Source organism: Plasmopara halstedii (assembly GCF_900000015.1).
Source record: "Plasmopara halstedii genome assembly, contig: Scaffold_816, whole genome shotgun sequence".
NCBI classification, from domain to species: Eukaryota; Oomycota; class Peronosporomycetes; order Peronosporales; family Peronosporaceae; genus Plasmopara; species Plasmopara halstedii.
In genome coordinates this window covers 1585448-1585696 of record NW_020187732.1, presented here as the reverse complement: position 1 = coordinate 1585696, position 249 = coordinate 1585448, and positions in this window count along the sequence as shown.

Sequence of the window (249 nt, the reverse complement as noted above, 5' to 3'; positions counted from 1 at the left end):
TCATGAGAGCGAGTGATATTCCGCTAACAGCGGTGAGCACTCCGAGCGGCATGCTCTGAGAGTGGCTGGTGATGCCCCAGGGGCTGTCGAATGCACCAGCAACATTTAATTGTGACGCAGTTGTTCAGGCCCCACAGGGCGTATGCACAGACATATTTTCGTTCATAGTCGTGCGGAGCACGGGAGGACAGATGAGAAGAACCACATCGTATATTCAAGAGCGGTGCTCGAGTGCATGCGCATGAACGG